Genomic DNA, 11217 nt, shown 5'->3' on the forward strand with positions numbered 1-11217 from the left:
TTTCTAACATATACCATTGCATGGAAACTGCAAGGAAGGGTCTCACTAGGCTCCAGTTCCTCCTGGGTAAAAGCAGCCAGCAGCACAAGAGCAGCAGCAAGGAAAAGGCCCTTTGGAAAACCAGTTGTAAAGGGCTGGCTGAGGAGGGGCTGTGCTCTGCACGTGGGCTGGTGGGAATAGAGGCATCCCAGCACAGCAGTCCTCACCTCCTGGGGATGGCAGCTGCTTCACCCTCTTGTGCAGAAGGCCTGAGCCCGACAGGCTCTATTGACTGGCCTGCCTTGGGACCTGTCTGTTACAGACTGACCTTGGGGCTGGCTTGTGAAGGAGGACAGGGGCTTGACTGAAAGCCTGTTTGCATTGCATGAGTGCAGAATTTTTGTGCTGGTCCAGCAAGGACGTGACTTGTGGAGCAGCCTGAGGAAAGGGAGAGCCAGCCACACCTGGTGTTACATGAGAGAGGGAGGCTTTCCAGCAGCACTGCCACACCTCTCCATAATGAATGTAGGGAAGCACCAGCTATGCTGCTTGGGGAGTGCAACCCAGCTGCAAAGGCAGCACAGGCAGCTGGTGCAGGGGGGGTAGCAGCATCACCCACTCACACTCAGCCCTCTTCAAGGAGGAGCACTGGCCTTTAAGATAATATTTTCAGGGAGGGAAGAGCTGGTGCCAGAAAAGAGACTTGTTGAGGCTACCACTATACCAATGGTGTTGCTGCTCATATAATGAATTTATGTGAGTGCTTTTGAGAGACAAACTCACAAACCACATGTGTTTCAGGGATCACAAGCAAGAGTAGTGCAGGCTTTATGTTAACAAAACAAAAAACTAAAGAATAAGTTTATATGCTATAACTTGGAAGATGTCAGCAATCTGTGATGCCTTGGCTATTCCTGTTTTTCTTACACTCAAAGAAAAATATAATTCTGCTGTATATTCTCTCATTCTGCTGGGGAGTCATGCACTCAGCTTGCATGAATACTCTTCAGTGACAAGAGGCTGCTACACTCTGAAGTATCAATCACTTCCACTAGCATCTCCATACTAGTCTGAATAAAAAGAAAGTAGCAAATTGAAGAGGTTCACTCCATTGCATAGGAAGAGCAATGTGGGAGAAGGACTTCAAGGTGAAGCTGAACATCTTTTCTTTATTGCATTATTAGAGAGAACAGAGAAGTACAACTTGTCATTGGCTTATGCACTCTCTGCCATGCTTCCTTGTTTTCAGGTTTCACCATAAAGAGCCAAGTTTATCTCTGAAATTAATTGAGCACATGACTCCTGTTTCTTTTCACCCATATAGCATCACTTTCAATATTCTGAATTAAATCATATAATCACAGAATCCTTAAGACTGGAAAAGGCCTCTAAGATTTTCAAGTACAATCAGTAACTGAACACGACTATCTTTACCACAAAAACCCCAAGTGCACATTTACACATTTTTTGGAACACTTCCAGGCATGATGACTCCACACTTCCTTGGACAACATGTTCCAGTGCTTAACCATCCTTTCTGTGAGGAAATGCTTCCTAATGTCCAATCTAAACATCCCCTGGCACAATTTGAGGCCATTTTCTCTTGTCCTATCACTTGTTACATGGGAAAAGAGACCAACCCCCACCTGGCTACAACTTCCTTCCAGGTAGTTGTAGAGAATGATAAGGTCTCCCCTGAGTGTCCTTTTTTCCAGGCTAAATAATCCCAGTTCCCTCAGCCACTCCTCATGTGCTCCAGAACTTTCACTAGCTCTGTTGCCCTTCTCTGGATGCACTCCAACAACTCAATATCTTTCTTGTACTTTTGCCCCTTTGAGACAGGTGTACTCCCTCTGTTGCCAGCAGGCTTGGTGTCATGTAAACTGCCCATTATCAAAACCCCAAAATTCTGCTTAACAAATTAACCCATGGTAGATAAACATTCATTAATATTCATAGTAAGTAAACTTCCTCCCAGATTTACTTGTGGTGAATAGATCTTGGCTCTAGTCCTTGAAAACCAGCACTGAAAGATCAGAGCTGAAGCTGTTGTAAGTTATTGTTTGTGGGGGCAGTGTCAGTCTAGAAGTCTATCAAAGTGAATTATTGTAAATCAGGAAGGAACTTACACAAAATGTGGTGCTGCAATAAACAACAGGCTTCCACAACTGAAAAACACAATTGACATCAAGTTCTTGATTCAATAAAACTTTCTTCATGACATATGAGTTTTGTTTTCACAATATGGCCCTAGGGTGCTAGAAATGTTACTTTCTTGAGCCATCCAACCCAGTCTCCCCACAGCTGGAGGAGCTACAGAAAAAGGTAACTTATTAGGAAATTTAGAATATTGACAAATACTGCTATTGCTTTAGAAGGTTTATTTTGACTTCACAACACAAGAAAAACAATTTATCTGAAATATATATATATATGGCTAACAGTTCCAGGGAACTTGGTTATCTAATCTAGCATCTCACTTGCAGAAACTGTAATGGATTCTACTCTATGACACAGTAAATCATAAAGATTACATAAATTAGTAGATCTGAAAATGAGAAACTCTGTTGAGGATCTACCTGACAACAGACACCCATCGCAAATTAAATAACTCTTCCAACTGCCAACATGGTATAAATATTTTCTTCTTGGTTTGCTTGATTGTGGTTACTTGCAAATGAATTTATTATAAAAGAAAATATAATAACCAGGAAATATTTGAGCTCAACAAGTTGTGTACACTTCCCTGTTGACTTCAAAATGTATCTAAACACATACAAATCAAAACAAGTAAGTGGCATCCATGCATTCATTATTTAATCCACTTCTGAAGATTAGTTTTTCACATGTTTGTCACAATTAGGTTAGGTTTATGAATGACTCATAGTAGATGGATAGTGGAGTACATAATAAAGGACAAGGAAAAACCAAGGAGGCTGGTGTCTATGGCATGCCTCAGGCAGGGATGATATGTGGAAAAGGCGCTAAGAGCACTCCTTTCCTCCAAAGGGGTGGTGATCATTAGCATAGTACTTGTACAGCTCAGATATTCCCAATAAAGACCCAGAAATACCTGTTCCTACACAAGGCAAACAGGTTTCCAAGAGAGGACTTTACTGATTTTTTTTTTTTTTTAAATCTGTAAAACAAGCTTTAAAGAGAGGCGGGGGCGAGGGAATGATTAATGTTGTTTTTGTTGAGCTCTCCCAGTAAACTTCCGTACAAGAAGAAAAAGAAAGGGTGTAACTGAAACACTGCATGATTCACAGATGAAAGTATGTGCCTCTATTCTCTGTCAGCCTAAGGCAGAAGATAAGGCTAAGAAAAGTTAGTGAAAGGGCTACTTAGTCTTTACTAGTGCAGATTAAAGGACTTGAAAGGCCTAAGGAAAAGCTATCCTAAAACCGACTTGATTTAATCACTTAAATTTCAGAAGTCCTTGGAAGGTACATGCTGTTCAGGAAACAAGGAAATAAAGATTATCATGGTAGATTAACATGATGTGGTAGCTCATGAAGGGAAGAGAATAGGCAGCATGGATGAGAGGCAATCTGCTGGGACTAAAGTAAATCTAAGGAAAGACAGTAAAGATAGATTGATTGTACTGAATCTCTGACAGCCCCCAGGAACAGAATCAGGAAAAGTTCTAAGCCCCAATAATGCTCTCACAGAAATGTCACATCCCATGCATCAATTGCAGAACAAACACCACCATCATTATTACAGCCTAAATACTTGTGGATCAGGAGACCCAGATTTCTTCAAAGTGACACCGAGTCAAGATGCAGTGGTGAGCAGGGAAATGCACCACACAAGAGCTAATCACAGACAGAATTTTGCAGTGAGTGGGTACAGGCTGGCTCAGTTAAAATTAAATCAAAAAATGAACAAAAATAGACCTGTTAATATTTCTTGAACTAACTACCAGGAAACAACCAGTGAAAATAAGCTGACAAAATAACTCAGGGATTTGACTTTGGAGAGGATTTGAAATTTAGTAAATTGGGGAACAAAACAACTTCTAATGAAATGCTTCAGATCTAACAGGATGAATAATAACTTCAAAATAGCTGTCTCTCATAGGGAGATCAGACATCCCAGATTACCACAGCCATCCTGAAATATAGAGATCATCCTATATTATATCCTGCCAAATAATCCCTGAGACACTATGGAGCTCTGGAGCTCCCCACTCCAGGCAGCAAGAGAGACAATATCATTGCAACAGAAAGACTGGGACAGCTTCAGCCCCTTGCCAGGTCACACATCCCAAGGCAAGGGACATGTCTCTTGCCACAAGACCTCATATCCCATCTAAAACAAAGCAAAGTTAATCACCTGAAGTCTAAGTTATCAAAGATTACTTAGATGAAATGGAAAAAGATTCACTTAGATGCAATGGAAAAAGAGATCACAAAGAAAACTCACTTGAAGGCCAGAGTTTAGAAATACAATTGAAAAGAAAATTAAAATAAAAAATAGATCCTCAGCTATATAAATAAATAGAAAACAATGAAAAAGCAGAACTGCTCTGAAATGGGAATAATGTGAAGATTAAAGGTAATTCAAGGGTGGTTCCAAACCTGAAGGTGTGTTCAGTGCAGAAGGAGGGAACAAGAGGAGGTGATGTCCCTCCCCAGTTCTGAATAACCATGACACCAAATAACACTGTTGGAATACTGTCTCCCTGGATAAAGCCTCTGGTAGCACGTCTAGAAAGGAAATGAAAACCAATCTGGATAATTTTCTGTAATTTTTTTCTGAGATCAGTACTGTGCAATTTGTTAGGACAATTTCTAAATAAAACAAAAGTTGAGGACATGCAAGTAAATGAGATAAAGTATACCTGATCTTACTGGATAACAGCGCATTTGTATTCTTCTGAATGAAGAGGGACTGTGCAGAAAGAGGTTTCTGCTAAGGCAAGTGCTAACAGTAATGCTCATGGACTGCTCCTGTACAATAACTTCATCAGAGCAATTTATGAAAAAGAAATGATATCAATATATATTTTTTAAATCTATATTTATATTAATAAATGTTTTGATGTTACAAATTTAGGAAGTAGGCTAGCACAGCAAAGAATTGGAATGTTATTCAGGAAGACCTAGATTACTTTGAAAAACAGAAAGAGGATGAATTTATCTGGAAAAGCAAAGGCTGGTAACAAAGCTGTTGCAGTTAGATGGAGAGCTGAAAATTAATTAAAGAAGATAAAATCACAGGGTACTCAGCTGCAGGGTGAGTATTTCTAAATGATGATCATACACACTCCTAGACTGTGGTAAATGAATTCAGAAATTATTTTTCTCATCCTCGAAGAGACATCTATACCATTGCAGCCACTGAGAAGGGCCCCCTGTGGAGCTCTGTACCATTCACGCAGGGGGTGTCACACGAGAGGAATTCAAACCTGAACAGATGGGAAAGGATTTCTGCCAGGCCCCAAGGACAGCACGGGGAGTCCAGTGGAGAAGGAATGGCTTTGCTCAGAGAAAGGCAAGGCCGGGAGGAATGAATGTAGTGAGGAAGTGAAATATGAAGGCACAAAAAGAACTCATTTTATTAAAGTAAATCAGTCCTGCATGGCTCAAAGCTGGAGGTAATGACACCCAGACCCAGCATGGCTGCATGACTAGGAGGCAGGAAAAGCCCTTCAGGATGGGGCTCGCTGCCACCGGTCTCGCTGAGCCCAAGCAGACTTCATGTCCCACAGGGAGGGTGCACAGAACAGTCACAGGCAGCAGCCCCCAGACAGGGTGTCTGTGCAGCCTGGGAGGTGGCACCAGCCACAGAGAGGTGGCACCTGGCACAGAGGCTGTGGTACCTGAGCCAGAGCTGCAAGCCCTGCAGAGCCCGTCGTGGATTCCTGCAAAGAGACAGAAATGCTTCTGCATTGCCTGCCCTGCTGCAGACTCTGGTCGGACTAGATACCAGCCAAAATCCCTCCTCTGCCTCACTGCCACCCAAGATAATGAAGTTCTGTGCATATGTAATTTATTTTGCATGTTGTGCATTACAGGTATAGACTGTTCTGCTGCTTGAATAATATACTGGCAGCTGAATAAGGGATTTAATTTCTGTTGACTGAAGGTTACATCCTCAAGTACCCCAAAACAGCAAAGCTACATTAGCTTGGCCTGGCTAGAGATCTAGCAAAAAATTTCTAACAGAGGAAAGAAATACATGAAAAATGCACAGCTATTAACCAGAGCTTTTTGTGGTAGCTAGGAGGTGCCTGAAGGCTCTGGTTCACTGAGGGGTCCTGGCATGGGAAGGGGTAGCACTTGCCAAAGGAAATGCTTTCTGCAGCATTAGCTTCCTTCCTGCTTCATGGTGCTCCAAGGCTCAAATCCCCAAATTTTCATAAGTGTCCCAAGAAATGGCTGTGTGAAACATGCATGAGTCCCTCTAGTACTGCCAAATACATCCAAATAAATGAGTTGAAACCAGCTATGTGGGTGAAACAATCCTGGCTTCTGTTTCTGTGCTCTGTCCACAGGACTGAAATACTTACATTTTAAGGAGAGTCTATAAATTTAGCTAGTACACACACACATTTTCATTTAACTCTTATGAGTAGCTATATAAAACTCCAGGAAAATAATTTGATGGATTCCTACCCCCTCTTTAGCTAGGTTGTAACAACTGGCACATGGGTTTATATTTTGGACCTATCACAGTAATTGTAACTTTATTAGTGTATTTTCCTTTTCTTCCTCACAAACCTAAGGGTGTCACCATAAAACTTACTATATAGGTATACAAAGATGGATGCTTTTTCCAACAGCCACATCATATTTGATTTTTAAGAAAGGCTCAGTGTAGGATGGATAGTGTAACTCTAATAAAGTGATTATAAAATGTCTTTTCTTTCAAGGGCTGCAATTTATAAAATTTTGCCAGTGTATCCTTAACACAAGAAGCCTGGAAGTCTAGAGAAAAGACAAAATAGCCTGACTTATAGGAGGGGAAAAGAAGAGAGGGACATCACTTCCCCTGCCTGCCTGGGTGAGGTACCCTCAGCAGTGGAGGGGACAGCTATGGCCCTGAGAAAGCCCCAGGATACACCTGTTCTTGGGCAGTGTGGGCTGCTGCAGGGGCAAATCTTCTGCACCAAGAAATGATGAAACAATTTAAGAAGGTCTTCAATGATAATGCAGAATGCTGGTTTCTCCTAAAGCTCCTTTCTTTAGTAAGAACTTTCACTGTTGCCAGCCAACATTTTTGCCCTTGCTTTATCTAAATAAATATATATAAATATATATAATCTTATAACACAAACAAATATGAAGGGGAGTAACCCTGCTTTACATTCTTGGAGCAAGGACTGAGCAAGATTTGAGGTCAATCTATTACACTACAGTAATTTCTCAATTCCTATAAATTTCTCAAATCCTCCTCAATTTCTCCAATCCTATGAAAGGATTAGCCAAAGAGGAGTTTTTCACTGCCAGAAAAGAAAAAGCTGAGACATGGTAAGTGGCCAAGGCTCAGCATCTTTTGTCCCTGCCTCCCTGAGCACAGACAGCACAAGGTTCTTGAGTGAGTGTGAACACGTGAGAAATGTGTGTGTGTGTGTGCGCACATGAACAATCTGCAAGAATGAACTTGAAGGACTGGAAATAGATTTGTATAAAATAAATCACCTTTTCACAAGGTCCTGCACCAAATTTTGTTTTGTTAATTTCCTGCAACACATAGAGACAAATGTAGGGAGGAACCTTTGTTCATCAGCCTCTTTGTCAAGACTGGGGAAGTGGAAGAAGTAGCTGAAGGTCATTTACCTACAGTTAAGACCCCTTTACTGTTTCCAAAGTAGAAAGTTTCCTGGCCACCAAAACACCAGTTCACTTTCGATAAAACACCATCCCCTCTCTCTTAAAGTGATGTTTATTTTCCTTTTTACATTTTCTGGTCAAAATGTGCTTCCATTTCACATGGAAATCAACATGGGTCAAGTTGCAGCCTGTGCAACACCCCTAGGCCACATTCAGTATTTTGGTAAAAATTATGTATTTCTGTGTCCTTCTAGTTGGCTTGTTTTGTCTTTCTCCACAAGAATAGTTGTATTTCACTTTCAGTTGGGATTACATTACTTAGTTTCTGAAGGAGCAAAACTTAAGATGTTAATAACATAATAATTCTCATATTGACCTTTATGCTTTTCTCATGTGACCTCTGGTATGTCTGCTAAATATTCTGAACTTCTTTTTTTCTACAGTTTATTATGACTCACCAATTACAATTAGTTTGCTTCACTGGTTGAGTCTTGGGTATGTTAATTTTGGAATGAATTTTCTAGTGCAGCTGTGATGTCACTAGTGATGCTACATTTTAGCAATCCTAAATTAGGAAATTACAAGAGAAGAAATTTCTTAACAGAGGTAAGGTTCCTTTACTACTACTCTTGGTACAATGAAAAAGGGAAAAAGCAAAAATCAGAAGGTAAATATATAATTCAGGTGTTTTCTGGACCACTGGGAAATGCTGTCCCTCCTTGACACCTGGGTCTGTGCCTACCCTGGGCCCCCAGTAAACACTGACACGCCCAAAAAGCAGAGTTCTTTCACTGGGCAACATTAAAAACATATGAAGTAATACTTGCTTGTTGGTTCAGCACTGGTGAAGTCACATCCCAGTATGTCCCGTGGAGGACCTGGAACAACCAGGGACATACCAGATGGAAGGATCAAAATAGATCAGCTCTCTAGAAACCACAGTCTGAAAGTATAGGCCAAATGAGCAGGGATGTTTGATAAATCAAAGTCCCAGCTGGGACACAACAGCATACTTTAAGCTGTCAAGCATACAACCAAGCTGTCACACAAAGAAAGTAAATAGTTTCCATGTCCATGATGGACTGGACAGGAAATAATTGTGGAGAAGTAACAGATGAGGATGTAATTGCAACAGTGACAATTTGAAAGATTTAGGTTAAATATTAGGAAAACATAAAGAGGATATAGACTCTCTAGAAGAGATTCACTGAGATGGCAGTGGAATTGCCATTAAAGTAGGCCTTTAACAACAGGCCAAAAGCAAACATCCTTCAGGGTGCATGGTCTGACTTTCAATCAAGTAGAAAACTGCTGCCTTGCAGCCACATCTATCTTTGCTCTGTAAGGCATGTCTACCACAGCAGTTTTCATGCAGGTCCCCACAATCCCAGTGGTCTCTTTTAGTAACTACAGAGAAAACAGCTTTTCACATGTAACTCACCCTCTAAAGGTGGGCAGTGTGGGCTTTATTGACTGATGGATGTCAAACCTACTGGTACATAGTGCAAAGACCTGTGATGTCCAACCATCAGCTGGCTCCTACCAGCATGGCTTCTGCCACATGTGCCCTTCCTGGGCCATATAATTTACATTAATTGCACTCTACTTCAATTTATGCAAGTGGGGAGAACTGCACAACAAGTAAGCAAGTTCAAAGGGAGCACTGCCATGAGCTTGAACAGCATAAGATGTTAAAGAAAAGTGAAGTCTTTAGTACCCTGGAAGGCTCCTAAATATTATCGCATTTCAGCCATGCATAGATGACCTTACCTGTGCTAAGAAGGAACAGGGGTCTTTTTATTCAAGCAGCAAAAGGCTTCAAGACAGTTGCTTCACCCCGGTATCATGGCTTAGAAGAAGCAGCAAGAGAAGCAGGACAAAATATATATATGTATATATACACACACACACACACATATATCTATACAGCCACAGACAGTTTGTGCAGAGTTTCAGTGCTGTTCACTTTCTCTGTGCATGGATTCAGAGATGGATCTACTTCTTCATTTCCCTGAGGTGTGAAGATGAACATTCAGGGCTATAGCATGGCTCCAGCAGAGCAAGAGCTGGCACTGGCTTGCTGGGATTTTGACTGAGTACACCCCTGGATGCCCTCTGCCCCAGTTCCCCAGGCTGCACCCCACAGCCTACTTGGTTAAAGGCATTTATTAGCTGTGATTATGTTGTGGTAGATAGAAGTAGTCCAGCTTCATTTTGAATCACAACTTCTAAATCACTGTTGACAGTTTCATTGAACTGCCACTTGTTGGGGGTGGGAAAGAAAATGCTTTTTAGTAAGATCATCTTAATTCCTGCCCTGGATGATGCCAGCAGTAGCCACAGCTTGAGGCACGATGATAACTGTGAAGTCCTTTGTTAGTCCATGGCTTGTATCAATACGTGTGTAACTCCCTCAGGCTTTATGAGGATTAATTAGCTAATGTTAGTAAAGCTTTGAGGATAATATATACTCTCTAAATGTTAAAGAACTGTTGTCCTGATGTGTCATCAGGAAATCAAGAATATCCTGCTCTGCAAGGCACTGTCATTCAGGTGATCCCACACAAACTATTTTTTTCCCACTTGTTCTAAATTTGCAACTTGTTTGGGGAATTATTTCAGTGAAAGATGCAAGAGTCTTCTTTCTCACCCATGGCTCCCCTCGCTTACAAGGGCTGTGTCCCCACTGCCCCAAACCTGTGTCATGAGCCATGATCCTAAAAGATTTATCTAAGTTTTCCAACACACTTTACTGCAGAAGAAATCACACTGCTGGGTTGTCAAGAAAAGCAGATGCAGGACATCTAGCCCTGCCTTCCTTTTCCAGGGCAACCACATGTTGTATTAGTCCAAACAGACGCCTCTGTGAAGCTTCTGTGGGATGAGGTTGGTTTGTGGTTTACTGCTCAGGTCCAGCCATATGCCACACAACAGTAATTTTTCTTTCAGTTGTCTCTAGTATCTTTTCTCCAACAGCAACAGAAAACAAGAGATTTTCAGGTTTGGCAAACAATTCATCTATAAAAACATATAAAAACTTCAGGGAATGATAAGAGTACCTATCTGCAGTACTCTTTCCTAGACAGATATAACCACAAACTATTTGTAACATGTAAACTGCAGCTCAGGTGCCAGTCGTCCAACACACTGGGGCTGGATACAATTCACTGCTTTTGGAATATGACCTGGCTCACTTCTGAGCTAAAATTCTCCTCTTAAAATTTAAACTAACCCTCATTAACTCCTGTATGCCTAACATTGGTTGTAACTCTAGAACAACTGTCAGCTCCAAAGCTTATTAGAAACTGGGAACTACATTTGATAAAAGAAAATGAGAGGGGAAAAAATCAAATCAAAACAAAACCCAACACTTTTCTAAGCTTTCTGGGAAAAGCAAGCAAATTCATTGACTGACAGTGCAATAGAGGATCTTCAAGTATTCCCCTAATTCTTAACA

Source organism: Lonchura striata, chromosome 5 (assembly GCF_050655825.1).
Source record: "Lonchura striata isolate lonStrDom1 chromosome 5, ASM5065582v1, whole genome shotgun sequence".
In the NCBI taxonomy this organism is placed as follows: Eukaryota; Metazoa; Chordata; class Aves; order Passeriformes; family Estrildidae; genus Lonchura; species Lonchura striata.